The sequence below is a fragment of the Poromitra crassiceps genome (genome assembly GCF_964638095.1).
Source record: "Poromitra crassiceps genome assembly, chromosome: 16".
NCBI classification, from domain to species: domain Eukaryota; kingdom Metazoa; phylum Chordata; class Actinopteri; order Beryciformes; family Melamphaidae; genus Poromitra; species Poromitra crassiceps.
Genome location: NC_139645.1, coordinates 32746520 through 32764292, shown reverse-complemented (window position 1 = coordinate 32764292; position 17773 = coordinate 32746520). Strand labels below are relative to the sequence as shown.

The 17773-nt window shown below is 43.6% G+C and overlaps 1 protein-coding gene across 1 annotated transcript in view; it reads right to left on the bottom strand.

Annotated features, from left to right (window-relative positions):
- LOC310791597 (asc-type amino acid transporter 1-like) overlaps positions 1-17773 on the bottom strand; it is a gene marked incomplete at both ends in the record, with an annotated part of 91826 nt that overhangs the window by 72118 nt on the left and 1935 nt on the right. The gene's annotated exons all lie outside the window — the stretch shown is intronic.

Here is a 17773-nt window from a genome sequence, read left to right as displayed (position 1 = left end):
TTAAACATGGTACCGCAATGCAATCTCTTTTACCATTGCTTCCTTTACTCTATGAAAGTCCTACTAAAGAAGCCATCACCTTTAAGGTGAATACTTTGGCTAGTGTGTACAGTCCTCTCGCCTGTAGTAGCGCCACCCAGACCTACATGCGGGAATTGCTGGCAATTGCTAAATTTTCTGGAAAGTCCTTTGATGTCTTGTTTCAAGAGGAGATGGCAAAAGTTTCTCACCCATCACTTTCTTTGGCACCTGATGTGAAATCTGAAGTATCCAGTATTGGCAAAGCGCCACCAGCTGCTGAAGGACCGGTGGTGAAACCTCCTCCTAAAACACCTCCAGTTAAAGACAATGCAGCCCAGATTGAAATGACTCCAACCAGCTCGACCACTGCCTTTGCCTCTTTTCTTATCCCTCCTACGACTGTAAAACGCCATCCTACATTCTCCGGTGATGTGCTCAATCCCCCTGACGTCCAGAAGGTGGTAGTAGAACACATTGTCAAGACAGAGAATGCTGCGTCCCATTATCATGGTTTTTCTCGTCTTAGAGCTTTTTCTGGGAAAGTCACACGACCCAGTAATGAAGCGGACTATGACACCTGGCGAACCAATGTGGACTTGTTTCTCACTGATCCAGCCATATCTGACTTGGATCGGTCTCGCAGGATTTTTGATAGTCTGCTGCCACCTGCTGCTGATATTGTCAAGCATTTAGGCCCTCAAGCCTTACCCAATGCATATCTTGAACTCCTGGAGTCAGCATTCGGCACCGTAGCAGATGGGGATGAGTGTTTTGCTAAGTTTTTGAGCACCTTACAAAATACTGGTGAAAAGCCTTCTGAGTATCTACATCGTCTTCAAGTGGTCTTGAATACAGCCATGAAACGAGGTGTCTCTGCCACTGAATTGAATCGTCATCTTTTGAAGCAATTTTGTCGTGGCTGTTGGGACAATGCCTTAATCAGTGACCTTCAGCTGGAACAGAAGAGAGACAAACCTCCCTCTTTTGCTGAGTTACTGTTACTGCTTCGTGTTGATGAGGATAAGCAATCAGCTAAAGCATGTCGTATGAAACATCATCTTGGTACAGTCAAGCCCACATCCAGTGCTTCCAAATCACATGTGCATAGTGCTTATTCCTGTACAGTTGCTGATCCATCTTCAGAGATTGAGGAATTGAAGAAGCTTGTTACTCAAATGCAAAGTCAACTGTCCACCTTGACCACATTGCATTATCAAGGCTCAAACAGTAAGCCAGTGAACAATAACAGTCCTGCAGATAAAACCAAGATACGAAAAGGGTCTTCACAGCCTGATAAACAGTTTAAAGCATACGCTAAGCCAAGCACTTCGCTTCGCCCAGGATACTGCTTTAAATGTGGAGAAGATGGACATATCGCACCCACTTGTGATCAAGCACCAAATCCCTCTTTGGTCGCCTTCAAAAGGACACAGTTGCAAGAGAAACGGCGACAAGTGCAGTCCCAAGACTCTTCCAGTCATTTAAACTGAAGTCAGCTTCTGTGGAGGGACACGCAGGAGCTGGGGATAATGAAGAGAGTCCCACTGCAAAGCGGGCAGCACTGAAAGAAACCAAAGCCAATGATCACCCTTTTAGATTTCCTAAAGGGCTTGTGGGAACAAAGAGTACAGCACAAATCAAAGTTTCTGGTCACCCAACAACTTGTTTACTTGATACAGGCTCTCAGGTCACTACAATTCCTCTGTCTTTCCATGCCCAGTTTTTGGCCGATCAGCCGATCAAGCCTTTAACTACTCTTCTAGAGATAGAAGGAGCAAATGGACAAGAAGTGCCTTATCTTGGTTATGTTGAACTAGTTGTAACATTTCCAAAGGACTTTGTTGGCATTAAAATAGAAGTTCCCACACTCGCTTTGGTTGTTCCACCTCTTGGTGGCAACACTGCAGAACAAGTATTGATTGGCACTAATACACTTGACTTCCTCTACTCAGAGTATTGTGATAACCCCAGTTTTCTCCCAGCACAACATGGTTATCGTGCTGTCTTAAAAATCTTAGAAGTAAGGCACAAGTACTCTCAAAATGGTGATCTGGGTTTAATAAAACTCCAAGGCCAAACCCCTGAAGTAATCCCTGCTTATAGTACTGTAGTCTTAGAGGGGATAATCAACAATCGACGTTCTCATTCAGAGAAATGGGCCCTCATAGAACCCCCCTCAGATTCTTCATTACCTTGTGGGGTGTTAGTACCCAGTTGTCTCATCACTTTATCCCAGAAGCAATCCAGTCGACTGCCAGTAGTACTGCACAATGAGAGTGGACATGATGTAATCTTACCAGCAAAGACTGTATTGGCGGAATTGAGTGTGGTACAGTGCATAATCAAACGGCAGTCTGTCTCTCAACCAGATTCTTCTCAGCCTGATTCATCCAAGACACCAGAACCTACAAAACCTTCTAAACTCAACTTTGATTTTGAGGATTCACCGTTGTCATCTGAATGGAAAGAAAGCATAACAAACCATCTTAATGCTATGCCAGAAGTATTTGCTCAGCACGATTTGGATTTTGGCCACACTGATAAAGTGAAACACCATATCAAACTGAGTGATGAAACCTCATTTAAACAGCGGGCCAGACCTATTCATCCACAAGATGTCGATGCAGTTCGCAAACACTTACAAGAGTTGTTTGAAGCGGGGGTTATTCGAGAGTCAGAATCTCCCTTTTCTTCACCGATTGTGGTCATTCGGAAGAAAAACAATTCTGTCCGCCTATGCATTGACTACAGAAAGTTAAACTTGCAAACCATTAAAGATGCTTATGCTCTTCCCAATGTGGAGGAAGCATTTCGTGCTTTGACCGGTTCCAAATGGTTCTCGGTGTTGGATCTCAAATCCGGCTATTATCAGATTGAAATGGACGAAGCTGATAAAGCAAAAACCGCTTTTGTATGTCCCTTGGGGTTCTGGGAGTGGAACAGAATGCCCCAAGGAATTACTAACGCACCCAGTACATTTCAACGCTTGATGGAAAGATGTATGGGAGATCTCAACTTGAAAGAAGTGTTGGTGTTCATAGATGACATCATCATCTTTTCTGATACTCTGGAGGAACATGAAACTCGCCTGTTCAAAGTGCTTCAACGGCTGAAAGAATACGGTTTGAAGTTGTCACCAGAAAAATGCAAATTCTTCCAATCTTCTGTGCGCTACCTTGGTCATATTGTCTCTGCCAATGGTGTTGAAACTGATCCAGACAAAATCAAAGCTCTACAGACCTGGCCACGACCTCAGACTCTCAAAGAATTGAAATCATTCCTCGGTTTTTCTGGTTACTACCGGAGATTTATTAAAGACTACTCCAAACTGGTTAGACCTTTGAATGACCTCACCGCAGGATATCCACCCCCTCATGACCGTGGAAAGAAAAAGAACCACAGTTTTCCTTATCATGACCCAAAGGAACCTTTTGGATCTCGATGGACATCAGTATGTCAGCAGACATTTGAAACACTCATTGGAAACCTCTCGACAGCCCCTGTTCTTGGATTTGCAAACCCGAAACTGCCCTACATCTTACATACGGATGCTAGCACCACAGGATTGGGTGCTGCATTGTATCAAGAGCAAGAAGGGAAATTAAGAGCCATTGCTTTTGCCAGTCGAGGGTTATCTCGCAGTGAGTCCAAGTATCCGGCACACAAGTTAGAGTTTCTAGCTCTTAAGTGGGCGGTCACTGACAAATTCAGTGATTACCTATATGGTATTGATTTCACTGTTGTCACGGATAGTAATCCACTCACTTACATCTTGACCACCGCTAAACTGGATGCCACAAGCTATCGATGGCTATCCGATCTTTCTACCTACACTTTCAAGCTGCAGTACCGAGCCGGCAAACAAAATGTTGATGCTGATGCCCTATCACGACTTCCCCATGGTGAATTAATTGATGATTATTCTTCCCAAAAGGAGAATGAAAGAATTCGTCAATTTGCTTTACAGCATTTGTCTGAGTCAGATGTCCAGGCCATTTGTGATAAACATATCGTCTGTCATACCATTGTGGCTGATGTGAGTGATGGTTATCATCCATTACCACTTATTGAATCACTTGCATTTCATTCTGATGCTGTTCCTAAACATCTTCTTGATGAACACCAAAGTGGTTTCCCTGTCATTTCTCATCTAACAGAAGATGATCTGAGGGAGAAACAAAGAGCTGATCCTTGTATCAGAGAAGTCATATATCAAATGGAGTCAGGAGTGACACCATCCCCTACAGTCCGAGCCGAACTTCCAGAACTTCCTCTTCTTCTCAGAGAGTGGAATCGCCTAATGCTCAAAAATGGTATTCTGTACAGAAAACGAAACGAAGGTGCAAGCACAACTCTTCAACTGGTGTTGCCAACAGAACTGCGAGCAATGGTATTACAAAGTCTCCATGATGACATGGGACATATGGGAGTTGAGCGTGTACTGGACCTTGTAAGAGCTCGCTTCTTCTGGCCCAAAATGGCAGCCTCAATTGAGAGGAAAATACACACGTGTGAGCGTTGTGTACGACGCAAAACCCTTCCAGAAAGAGCTGCGCCTTTAGTCAACATCTTGACCAGCCGACCATTGGAGTTGGTCTGCATGGACTTTTTATCCTTGGAGCCCGATCGCAGCAATACTAAGGACATATTGGTTCTCACTGATCATTTCACCAAATATGCACTTGCTATACCCACTCCGAATCAAAAGGCTCGCACTGTTGCCAAAGCACTCTGGGATAATTTCATTGTTCATTATGGTTTTCCTGAACGCCTCCACAGCGACCAAGGACCTGACTTTGAGTCCAAAACCATCAAGGAACTCTGTGACATAACAGGAATAAAGAAAGTACGCACAACCCCATATCATCCTAGAGGAAATCCTGTGGAACGCTTTAATAGAACACTTCTGCAAATGCTTGGTACCTTAAGCCCCAAGGACAAAACTCATTGGAAAGACTTTGTTAAGCCATTAGTACATGCTTATAACTGTACAAAAAATGAAACCACTGGTTTTAGTCCCTATGAGCTCATGTTTGGTCGACAACCTCGTCTACCGATTGATTTGGCTTTTGGTCTTCCCCTTGACAAAGCACCCCCATCGCACTCTCAGTATGTTCAAAAGCTCAAAAGTAATTTGGAGGAGAGTTACAGAATTGCAAGTCGCAACACTGTTAAAAGTGGAGACCGCAACAAAGCACGTTTTGACAAACGAGTCACTGAGTCAACTCTCAATGTGGGTGATAGAGTCCTTGTCAGGAATGTTCGACTGAGAGGGAAACACAAGCTGGCAGATAAATGGGCATCCGACATTTATGTTGTTGTTAAACGGACAGGAGACCTTCCAGTGTATACAGTCAAGCCTGAAGGCCAAGATGGCCCCCTTCGTACTTTACATCGGGACTTACTTCTGCCATGTGGATTTTTGCCCGCTACTGCCACAGATATTCCTGTCACTCCCAAATTGCCCAGACGGCCCCACACTCGTAACCATCCTGGTCCCAGCAGTGACAGTGCTGAAGAGGATGTCATTAATTCTGATTCCGATTATGACATTCCTATGCAAAGACATGTACCTGTTGAACCCTACCAGTTCACCAGAGTTCGCAAAGGAAACCAGTTGAATCAGCCTCTTGATAAAGGTCCTTGGCCTCCGCTTACAACTTCCTCTCCTCTTCCATCTGCTGCACTTCCTTTGGCAGAAGAGGTTGGAGTGTCTGATCCAGTTGTACAGCTCCCGGCCAGCATTTCACAAGAGGTTGAACCTGAAGTACCTGAACCTGAAATAGAACCTGATATAACTTTACCTGAAAGAGACAATACACCAGAAGTGGAACATGATTTTGAAGTGGAACATGATTCTCACCAAGAAGACTTACCTGAAAGAGACGACACACCGGAAGTGGAAAACGGAGAGAACTCACCTGAACGAAACAATGCTGGAAACGACATCACACCTGAAAGAGAGGATTTACCTGAAATAAACAATGTTGACCAAAACGTAATCTCGGATGATGAACTGCCCGATCAAAGAGACAGAAATGAAGTCGAAGAGGACAATGTCAATCAAGAACTTAATCAGGAGAATGACCTGTTGCAACCTGTTCAACCAGAGGAGTCTGACAGATATCCTAAAAGACAGAGAAAGAAACCAGAGCATTTCCAATATACTGCATTGGGAAATCCCTTAATTTCTGTCATTCAGTCCTTGTTTCAAGGCCTAAGTAACGCTGTCACTCACTCTTTAGTTCCTCCTGATTATCAATCTACTGTACCCTCTATGCAAATGCTCCCCATGTTTGACAGCCCCGTGACCACGCAGCCACTAAAGGGATGCAGCGGGACGTGCATTACTTCAAGAGGGGAGGATGTAACACAGGTGAAATAATGGCCAAATCTCTGTCAACTTTGCCATAGCTCATCTGTCAGTCAATCAAACCACAGTCACACCTATAAGCATTGGACTAGCAATCTGTCAGTCCAAACACCTGAGTCAATCGGCTGTAGGCTCCTCTGCCTTGTCCCCGCCCCCTTCTCTTTGTGAGGTGGCAATCACCCTCTCCATGGCACTCACAGCCACCTGGTGAACCTCATGCAGCAACTTCTCTAACAGCAACCCTTCTAAGAAAGGCAATCTACTTATTATGGACTGAAACTTTACATTTGGAGACTGGAACTCGGACACTCAAGCCCATGGACCTCTTCAACTTGGATGATGGAATTGGTGAGTGATTCTCACTACAGCAAGCATTAAAACCTAGCAGCAATGCTACACAAACAATGCTATCCATGAAGCTAAATGCTAGCATGCCAGCTGCCTTCACTTTACATGCAAACTGTAACCAAGCCATTCACCATCCAACAGTTTTGACCATGATGTGACTGCTGCTGCTGCTGTGGACAGAGACTTGCTGCTAGGACACTGGTGAGACGCAACAGGAGTTTGATTTGGAAACATGCAATGTGATACTGTATGGAGAGAAAATGATGCCAATAATATAAAATGCTTTTAGCTCATACAATGTATACCTGTTCATCGCAACAGGTCGGGCTTTAAGGTTGGAGCAAACAAATGGATGGCGAGCTACCGGAACGACCCTTGATGGAAACCACCCTCCGTGAACAGATCCCCCCAGCAGGCCTCAAGCCTGAACTCCCATAGGCCCCATTCCCACTGGGTGGTAGGGCTGTACACTATTTATTCTGATTCACCCTAATCAGTTTCTTTTTCCCCTTTTTTTAATTATTGCTGTACATTGAATATGTCCGGACTGTGCAATAATTTAAATATATATATCATTACCAACACGCTGTTTGCACTACTATCACTTTAAGCACTTTAGCACTGCAGTCACTTTAAAGTGTATGCATTGAGTTGAAGGCTTTATAGGGAGTGTGCAATTAAGTATTGTGCAATATATGGTAGTTGATATGGGGATTGAATTGATGTTTATGAACTGAAAAGAAATGTGAAACTAAGAATTGATGGACTAAGAGTATTTGGATTACCTGCTAGTAGTTAACTTACTGATTTCCATATTGAAAGTGCTCACACTTTTTGCTATTTTTGAAAGGCCTCTTTATATTTTCTTTATTGGTTATTTTCCTTGATTTATATTTCAAGTGTTTTATGTTAAATTTCTTCAATACAAACCGGTAATTGCAGCGCTGTGTCTGTGTCATTAATCTTCACTCAGCTCCGTAGTCAAACCTGGAAATTAGAAACTAGTCCATACTTTGCATACTTTGTTATATACTTTGACCATACAGTACATATATTCATATATATTGCAGCATAAGTGCTACACTAGCATTAGCTGCTTGCGCTAGTCGGCTGTTTTTCATATTACTATAACTTAAAGGAGAATTTCGGTTTTTTACACCACGGTCCTCATTTCCAGTTTAGAATATGATGTTTTACTCACCGAAATAGTTTCGCGTCATTCGGATGCCCAGGGAAGATTTTGAGCTCCGAGTACACTCTTCAAACAGGCTAGAACCGCTAGAACGTGAGCCCACGGGGCATTCTGCACGGCAGTGCACGCGCTCTCTAAATGACACTTTTTCTGTCAGATCACGGTTCATTATGGTTATAAATATAATTATTTAGCTAATAGCTAGAAGCTAGGCTAACAACAACACCGCAGTCAGTGTTGATCTGCCCCGGATGGGGTTACAGTGCGTATCGTCCCCCTTCTGTGGTTTCTCTGAAGAAGTGGTTTCACAGAGGGGGACGATACGCACTGTAACCCCATCCGGGGCAGATCAACACTGACTGCGGTGTTGTTGTTAGCCTAGCTTCTAGCTATTAGCTAAATAATTATATTTATAACCATAATGAACCGTGATCTGACAGAAAAAGTGTCATTTAGAGAACGCGTGCACTGCCGTGCAGAATGCCCCGTGGGCTCACGTTCTAGCGGTTCTAGCCTGTTTGAAGAGTGTACTCGGAGCTCAAAATCTTCCCTGGGCATCCGAATGACGCGAAACTATTTTGGTGAGTAAAACATCATATTCTAAACTGGAAATGAGGACCGTGGTGTAAAAAAACGAAATTCTCCTTTAACAACCGATAAAGATAGCTGGAATAACACAATAATAGACACATGTTTTCAGAACTGACCAGGTTGCCCAACCGACAGGAAATGTGTTTTATAACGTTAACTCCCGTCCCGGGTATAAGATGAGATGCGGCCTAGTAGTACACAAGCACCATTAGCTCATCGCTAACAGGTTAGCATGACATACAAACAGACGTTTTATTTTTTGTAGGCTATTAAAGCAACAAACGTTTTTATATGCATATCTGGGGGAAATGCTTTGACTGTGGGGATGTTCATTCTTCACAAGCTCCTCTCTTAGTAACGATATACCAGGCAATAGACCAGGCAGCCTGGCTCAGGTCTAGGCTAACGTAGGTTGGCCTGCCTACACACACTACCAGGCGGGTACAACAACGTAGCCTCACGGTTACATTTGCTAAACCAACATTTGCGCCAAAAGAAATGTAATCATAAAGTTAATCAAAATGCCGCGGAAACATTAGGCTAATCAACACAGAGCTGTTCATCCGAGAATTTACCCCCAGTGAGAGGCTGAGCCAAGCAGCCCTGGCTCCTCTTGCGGGCTGAGAGCAGCCCGGAGGTCTGACTTGTCTGGCTGATACAACTCTCCGACAACGGAGAACGTTACAGGCTGCAGTACCCACAACACCAGCAAACAACGTTGCGTAAAGCGTCAAGGTTAGATTTGTAACACCAACATTTGCTCCAAAAGGAATTAAATCATAAAGTTAATCAAAATGCCACGAAAACATTAGGCTAGCTTAGTCAACACAGCAATCCCCCCACTAGTCCATGGGCCAGACCAGATATCGGTATCAATCAAGGTGGCAAAATCTAGTCACATTTTTTGAAAAGGTACATGTCCATAGATGATATTTTGGTATGATAACCTTTGCTAAGTGGTAGCTTTGCCACAGTTATCAGCACATGAAGTTAACCACCCCCTACAATAAATTGGTATCTTAGACGCTGGTGCATATCCTACTTTAGGCTCATTTTCAGGACCTTTACTCATGTTTTATGAAGGCATGTTTGGTCTAATTTTAAAGGGTAGACTCATAGGTTCATTTAAGCACAGTTGTGAGTTTGTCTAATAAACATAGAGGTCACATGGGCTCTTCAAAGTGTCAACAACATTTGTTTAACCACCATTTCCGCCTAAACTATAGTCTTTATTTGAGCATTATGACATGTAGGAACATCACTGACACAAATAACAAAACCTGAAATACTCACAGGACTGTAACAATTGAGGAAATGTATAATCTTCCCATATTATCCCACCATGAAGGCTGATTGTGGGCCTTAAAGTAGAATATGACCCCGGGCCAGAATTTTCACTAATTGGTACCATCCAAGTTGACAAATTCTAGTTTTGTATTTTGAAAAGGTCTGTACCTTTAGATGATATTTGAACTTGATAAACCTTCCCAAGTGGTATATTAGTCACAGTTAACCCTCAATGACACCAAACGTTGATCCAAAGAAAGAGACAATCGTGTCCCTTTATTTGAACAGAACATGTGATAGAAAAAAATCAAGAATTCTAACTTATCATTTATTTAACCAATGATCTTTATCATCACCACTATCACAAATATAATATTAAACAGTATTCATATTCTGTTTTATTGATCATCATCATTATCATCATAGTCATCCAGGGTCACGGCCTCCTCATGGGAAGACTTTAGCTCTTCAACATTACAATCTTTTTTGTTGAGACAATAGCATGTCTCTCCACAGGTTGAAAATAGCTGTTTGTCCTGAAGCTTTGCCCAGTTCTGTGGTAGCTTTCACTGGTCCACAATGAATGTTATCAAGGCAGTTTTGCTGTCTGGATTACTTAAAAGCTTTCTCCACTGCACGACATTGTGTCCTGGGGCAATGTTCTTCCATTGAGTGCTACTACTTGCTGAACCACAACTGCATCTCTCGCCATTCTTGATTGATGTTTTTCAGTACACATCAAACACCACATCTATTCAGTTACTGAGTAACTGAAAGAGAGAGAAAGAGTAACTCTTTCTCCTTCATGCAACGCTAGGTTCAACACAGAACCAGCAATCTCTCCAAAAGTCTTGCCATCATCTTTCAGCATGAGTGTCTCCAATATCCTCAACTGCTAATGTTGATTTCTCTAAGTCGCTAGCGAGTGCAGCGGCTTTGTTGGTTTTCCGCAATGAGACATCTGGATTGAAAGTGACCAAGGCAGTGGACCATGAGCCAGGACATCTTCAATGTGCAGATCTTTACTTTGTGAAGCAATGATCATATGCCCAAAAATATTTCTATCTGCTTTCAAGACCAGCTCCTTGTTTTGTGTTTGGTTTCCTCTACCTCTTTTTGTGATGCCTGAGAATGTCTTTCAGATTCTTTTTTTCCCACTTTGTCATGGAACTTGGTTGCTGGTTACTCTTTCTCTATCATATGATTGTTCAATGTGTTATTATTACTACTGTAATTGCTACTGTTGTGGTAGCTAGAATTAGCTAGACATATTTTATGTGAAGTCCTGAGACATGCTTGTGAATTAGGGCTATACAAATACACTTGACTTGACTGACTTGACTTGGTGACACAGCAATTCCTGTGGAAAGGCTGATGATATTAGACTGATCTGGACCTAGAGGGTTTACCCAGCTTTTCTCCATAAGCTCTACAAAGGCATTCACATCTGCCCTATCCTTCTCTATTCTGGGCTTCTGTAGATCGTGATGACTGAAACAGTCTGTGGACTTGTTGCCTCTCGTGTTCCTGAGCTGCCTCAGATACTGACTTCTGTCTGAAGTGACTGCACCAGCTTTCAGGCTGAAACCCTTGGTTCCTCCAGCAGTCTGATTGTCCTTGTTTATCGTCTCCTCAATTGTCTGGTCTACCATAATCTTTCCAATATGGAATAATTTGTCTGCAGGACGTATGCACCGTCATCCAGTGTATGTGATGCCAACAATCTTTGCTACCTGCTGCTCTGCACCAAATGTCCTCGAGTGGCCACCGCCCGGGTGGGGTCGTCAAAAGGGCCTTTCTGTGTGGAGTTTGCATGTTCTCCCCGTGACCCCTGGGGGTTTCCTTCATATAGGAACCCCACACCAAAACATGCAATATCCTGGTTGCTAATGTGGTTCCTCCTCTGGTCGTTCGGGGCGCCTGTTCGGAGGGAGGGTAACTCATTGGAATAGCGTGATCCTCCCACGTGCTATGTCCTACCGGTGAAGCTTCCCCTGTCAGGTGAAAAGAAGTGACTGGCTACACTGCCCATGTCTCGGAGGAAGCATGGAGCCAGTTTCAGCTCTCCCCAGATCGGCAGAGGGTGGAGCAGCAACCAGGATAAATAAATTAGTGAAAATTCTGGCCCGGGCCCATCAAAATCCAACAATCAGCCTTCATAGTGGGATAATATGGGAAGATTATACATTTCCTCAATTGTTACAGTCCTGTGAGTATTTCAGGTTTTGTTATTTGTGTCAGTGATGTTCCTACATGTCACAATGCTCAAATAAAGACTATAGTTTAGGCGGAAATGGTGCAAAAACGAATGTTGTTGACACTTTGAAGAGCCCATGTGACCTCTATGTTTATTAGACAAACTCACAACTGTGCTTAAATGAACCTATGAGTCTACCCTTTAAAATTAGACCAACCATGCCTTCATAAAACATGAGTAAAGGTCCTGAAAATGAGCCTAAAGTAGGATATGCACCAGCGCCTAGATACCAATTTATTGTAGGGGGTGGTTAACTTCATGTGCTGATAACTGTGACAAAGCTACCACTTAGCAAAGGTTATCATACCAAAATATCATCTATGGACATGTACCTTTTCAAAAAATGTGACTAGATTTTGCCACCTTGAGTGATACCAATGAGTGAAATTTGGGGCTTTGGCCCATGGACTACACTGCCCCAGTGAGGCTGTTGTCTTGAGTGAGGCGGCCTGCCTCCACTTCCGGCCCGCGCTGAGAGCGCTGAGAGCACAGCAGCAGTCAGCAGCAGACCGGGAGGCCTGAAATCCCCGACAACCAAAATCAGATTTTCGTACAGGCGTCATTTTGATAAACTGATCTCATAGTGGGACTCTTCCTGGTTACTTTTGGCGAGACAAAAAATATTACAACTTAAAGTGTAATATTTACAGAGCTAGACTGTATATAAATACACAACGCACTGTGCGCATTCTAGAAACAGCAGCTCTACAGAAGAAAGTTCAGAGGGGCGGGGAGCTCTCAGAGGTTCTAACTCAACGGAGCTACTGCGCAGACTCTGGTTCTCTGATCTGACAAGATTTTGGCTTCAATAGACAATACAGGCAGGAGATGGAGATCCTCCCTCCATTTTTATTTATCTCAATGGGCTACATTCCCGAAACAAGTGTTATTTTGTGACGAGCAAACTTTTAACGTCGGAGTTCGACAAGGAAATGCGATGCGAGGAAGCACACGCTGCAGTCATGGGCTGCAGTGCAGAGTACTATCCAGGCAGCGTCAAGCCAGCGTAAACACAGCTGCTCACGTTGTAGACCGGATATTGCTCCCAGAATTATTTTACAGCGGGAGCCTCACAAAAATAAGGTGGATAGGTTCAAAAATCTCACTGGCAAAGGTACCTTTTCTTACATAGGAGCCTCCGAGTGGAACAGCCTAGACTTGCACATCAAATCTGTTCGCATCCTGCATAGTTTAACCCATTGATACATGATGCAGCATTTGCGTGTATATCCCTCATTTGTGTGTGTATCCCTTTAAGACCGCAAAGGGATACACACACAAATGCTGCATCAGGTATCAATGGGTTAAAAACATTAACTAGAGCATGGCTGTTGGATAAGGTGCCTCTGTAGTGTCTCCCTGTTTTATATAGTTCTCCCATTTTGTTATCTTGTATTGCTTTTTAATTTACTTTTATCTGTCTATTTTCTATCTAATTCTTACCATTGTTTGATTTCTATTGCTCCCTTAATGTTGTATGTTTTCGTATGTCTCGTTTTTTTGGCATACATTATTAAATAGCTGCACTGAATACCCAGGTATTTGAACTAAAAGAAAAGAAAAGTCATTTTTGGGTTCAGCTCCACTTTAAACTTGATTTGGTCATTTATCATACATTTTTGTTCTTCTACCCATGGATGGATTACTGGACGGACCAATGGGGAACTGGCCCAGAGGCTCAAGAGCTCAGGGGGCCTTAACCCAGAGCTCATCAGACAATCCCCCCCCCCCTCACCCCCACCCCCGCTTCTATGAACCAACATTTCTCTGATCTGTGACAGAGGCAGATGTGACAATGCCTCTTCTTCTACCTAACCTCATCCTGTTTAGCAGAGCTCTCTGTTTCTCAGTATTGCTCAAGGTTTCCTGCCTGTCAGGTTCTCTCTCACACTCACATGCAAACATCACATGACTCAAGCTGTTTTTTCTCTCCAGAAGCTGTATGTGTGCCCAGGCACGCTTTGTCTCATCATCTACCTATACGTCTCAGGCTGGACTAGATCCAGAATGCTGCTGCATATCTTCTGATAAGAACTAGGAATATGCATATATATATATATATATATATATATATATATATATATATATATATATGCATATATAATAGGCATATTTCTCCATACTGGCTTCTCTGCACTGGCTCCCTGTAAAATACAGAATAGAATTAAAAATCCTTCTCCTCACCTACAAGGCCCTTAAAGGCCGGCTTTACCGTGGGGAATATGAATATATATTAAATCTCACGCCCCTAAGGTTTTCGAATCCGTTGAAATTTTTTAAATTGGTTGTTTCCTGCCAGAGATATCACCAGAAATCCACTCTGTGTGGAGGGGGGGGGTGGTGGAGGGGAGGGGCGGGTGCGGGGACCCGAAATACTACATTTCCCACAATGCACTGGGCTCGCGTGGCCTTCGTTTACATGCCCACCCCTCAGGCATTTGGCTGATATCAAACTCCAGTAGGTGGCGGTAATGCACATATATGTTTGCCAACCGCCATAAAACTCAAAGAAGAAGAAGAAGGCTTCGACAATAAAACAAGAGAACAAGAAAAAATCGAAAATAAATCGAAAATAAAATTGCACCAAATTGCACCAAATTTAAACCGATGTATATATGTCGGGAGATGTCTTCATAAAAAAAGAATTCATGCATTTTAAGGCATTTTCGTAGGAGTTACGCGCATCTGATGTTGTAACTATTTTCTGTAAAAATGTGTAAAATTGGGTACATTGCTCAGCGTTGATTTCCTTACTTCAACTCACCTACTACTAGATGTAAAATTTGACGAGCTTTCCAATGCCGCCAGTCCCGTGTCTTTTGGTGCTTCCGTTCCAGAGATATGGTCTCTTGGCAAGGAGCTATGGAAAGCTAACCTAGCTACAGTATGCTATGCGGTTGAACAAGATGGCTGCCTTTTGCTTTTCGTCGAGAGCTCTGAAGGGGCGTGGAGGACCTCTAGAGGCGGGACCATGGCTCACAAGACTTGTAGTTCATAGGCGCTCAAGTTCCGCAAGCGGGGAGGGAAGCCGGGTGACGCGTAACGCGTCATCCGGCTTCCCTAAAAATGTGAGAGATGCCTGATAGGTCAGGCAGTGAAGCTCCAATTTCAAAAATTTCAACGGATTCTAAAACCTTAGGGGCGTGAGATTTAATATATATTCATATTCCCCACGGTAAAGCCGTCCTTTAACTCATTCACCGCCAATGACGTCTTTGACGTGTTATCAGAAATAGCCCTCCCCGCCAATGACGTGTTTGACGTGTTTTTGTTTTTATTACTGCAGGGCGTAGTTTAAACACTTCCCCAGCCTGTCACATGGTATCAGGTCCCTATCATCTAAGACAACACGTGAACAAACACATACCGCAGCTGTTGTTTTGAAATTGAGCAGGAGGAAAAGCAGAAAACTGGTAACGCTTCCTTGTGCAGACAGGAGAAACGCCATTGAAACGCGCCTCGGCGCGCTGCACGAGCTGGAGTCGCCTTCCTCTGTGCCAGCCGGGAGAAAGTAATCAAGAGATGTGTTTGATCATCGGAGGAATGAGGAAATGATCGATCAGTTTGCGAGGGCGGTGAGGACGTGTTGAATAGCCGAGGGGAAAACGGGAACGATCAGATAGCAGGGGATATGACAGGGAGACATGGACGAGGAAGGGTGCAAAATAAACACACAACAGCAAGGCACAAGGCAGAAGCGGGAGTCAGAGCAGCCCGCTGTCCTTTCTCAAGAGCTATTCAGTTGGTTCATGTAATCGCTGGGCTGCGTGCCCTCCAGTGTTGCTCCTGGCCAATCCCAGCGCCACAGGGCGTGGTTATTGCTTATCATATGTGGGGTTAGAAATCTAAAAGGGGGATCGTGTGTGTGTGTGTGTGTGTGTGTGTGTGTGTCTGTCTGTCTGTCTGTCTGTCTGTCTGTCTGTCTGTCTGTCGGTGTGTCTGTCTGTCTGTCTGTCTGTCTGTCTGTGTAAAAAAAAAGCACTTCATGTGTATATATATATATATATATTTTTTTTTTGTCATTTGTGTCCTAACAAATAATATTTACATGTCTGATGTCAATACAGTTCAAAATAAAAGAATTGAGAGCGAGTTCTGCATGAGATTGTGTGCATAAATACATAAATGCCATTTTCTGCTATTTCTTTTCTCAGAGAGACATTTTGGGGGAAAACAGGGTGTATATAAATGGCTATAAGTAGAGTACAGAACATGCTAAAAGCTCACTTTTTTTCCCCTGGTGAACCCAGAGACGTACATCTTCATTTTGAGGTATTGCAAATCACTCTGGTGCTAATAGATAATTTACTGTGGGTCTTGAAAGATGACCAACAATTATGAAAATCTTTGGCCTGTGCTAAATATTGGCAGTCCTAAACTGGCGGTGATTGAGTTAATGGTCAGGCACCATCATATCGGAGTGCATAGTACTACTACTACTACTACTACTACTACTTGTGGTTCATAGAGTTCTGAGAAGTAGAAGTGGGAGGCAGAGCCTTGAGCTACCAGGCTCATCTTCTTTGGAACCATCTTCCAGTCTCGGTCCCGGAGGCAGACACCCTCAGTCTCCACATTTCAGAGTAGACTTAAAACTTTCCTCTTTGATGAAGCTTATAGTTAGGGGCCCTAGTTATTCTGTTATAGGCTTAGACTGCCTTCTCTTCCAATTAAAGGGGAGTTTTCTTCCCTTTAAAGGGGAGTGTTTTCCATGACACACTGAGCTCTATCTGCTCTCTCTCTTTGTCTCTCTCAAGCCAACCAGTCAAGGCAGATGGAAGCCCACCTAGAGCCAGCTGCTGAAGGCTTCTTCCCGTTAAAGTGGTCTTATAGGCTGATATGTTACGTTCTGGCTCACCTTCACAGTCTGATATGTTATGTTCTGGCTCACCTTCACAGTCTGATATGTTACGTTCTGGCTCACCTTCACAGTCTGATATGTTACGTTCTGGCTCACCTTCACAGTCTGATATGTTATGTTCTGGCTCACCTTCACAGTCTGATATGTTACGTTCTGGCTCACCTTCACAGTCTGATATGTTACGTTCTGGCTCACCTTCACAGTCTGATATGTTACGTTCTGGCTCACCTTCACAGTCTGATATGTTATGTTCTGGCTCACCTTCAGAGTCTGATATGTTACGTTCTGACTCACCTTCACAGGCTGATATGTTATGTTCTGGCTCACCTTCACAGGCAGATATGTTATGTTCTGGCTCACCTTCACATGCTGATATGTTACGTTCTGGCTCACCTTCACAGGCTGATGTGTTACATTCTGACTCACCTTCACAGGCTGATATGTTACGTTCTGGCTCAGCTTCACAGTCTGATATGTTATGTTCTGGCTCACCTTCAGAGTCTGATATGTTACGTTCTGACTCACCTTCACAGTCTGATATGTTATGTTCTGGCTCACCTTCACAGTCTGATATGTTACGTTCTGGCTCACCTTCACATGCTGATATGTTACGTTCTGGCTCACCTTCACAGGCTGATGTGTTACATTCTGACTCACCTTCACAGGCTGATATGTTACGTTCTGACTCACCTTCACAGGCTGATATGTTATGTTCTGGCTCACCTTCACAGACTGATATGTTACGTTCTGGCTCACCTTCACAGGCTGATATGTTACGTTCTGGCTCACCTTCACAGGCTGATGTTACGTTCTGGCTCACCTTCACAGGCAGATATGTTACGT